We start from the raw sequence: 540 nt of genomic DNA, 5'->3' as shown, positions 1-540 counted from the left end.
AATACTTTTGATGCCTGTTCATGTTTCTTCGGCAAAATTTTATCTTTCTCTGCAAATGTGTTGTTTTTTAGGTTGATGCTCTAGCATAGGGTAACAAGAATCAACACACTTAGAATAAAAGGAATCTATTGCTGAGTATAGAATTATAAATATACTTAATGTCATGCAATATGAACATTCCATTATTTTCAGTAAAAATTATTTTTGAAACATTTTCCTTTAGATTGTCTCAACTGTTCAATATATGATTTTAACATCTTATTCTTATTCATTGAATTCACCGTCGTCAATTCCAAATCATCCTCATGTTTAAATAACTGAATCAAAACGTCAGGTACCTCTTTTGCATGCAGTTTCAAATATGAAGTAAATAAATTCGATTTATTTTTCTCTAATTGACTTTCGAATTCATTGCATAATTCCTTTGACTTAGATACTTCTGAGGAATTTAATATACCATGCATTTCTTCTATAAAATTGCTACCATCAGATAAATAATTTAATAAATGTTTAATCACTCCAATTTGATTTGAACATTTA

The sequence above is a fragment of the Ctenocephalides felis genome, unplaced genomic scaffold (genome assembly GCF_003426905.1).
Source record: "Ctenocephalides felis isolate EL2017-DRISC unplaced genomic scaffold, ASM342690v1 CF-g0.4_SCAFFOLD_01886, whole genome shotgun sequence".
Classification (NCBI taxonomy): Eukaryota; Metazoa; Arthropoda; class Insecta; order Siphonaptera; family Pulicidae; genus Ctenocephalides; species Ctenocephalides felis.
This window is presented reverse-complemented; position numbering follows the sequence as displayed.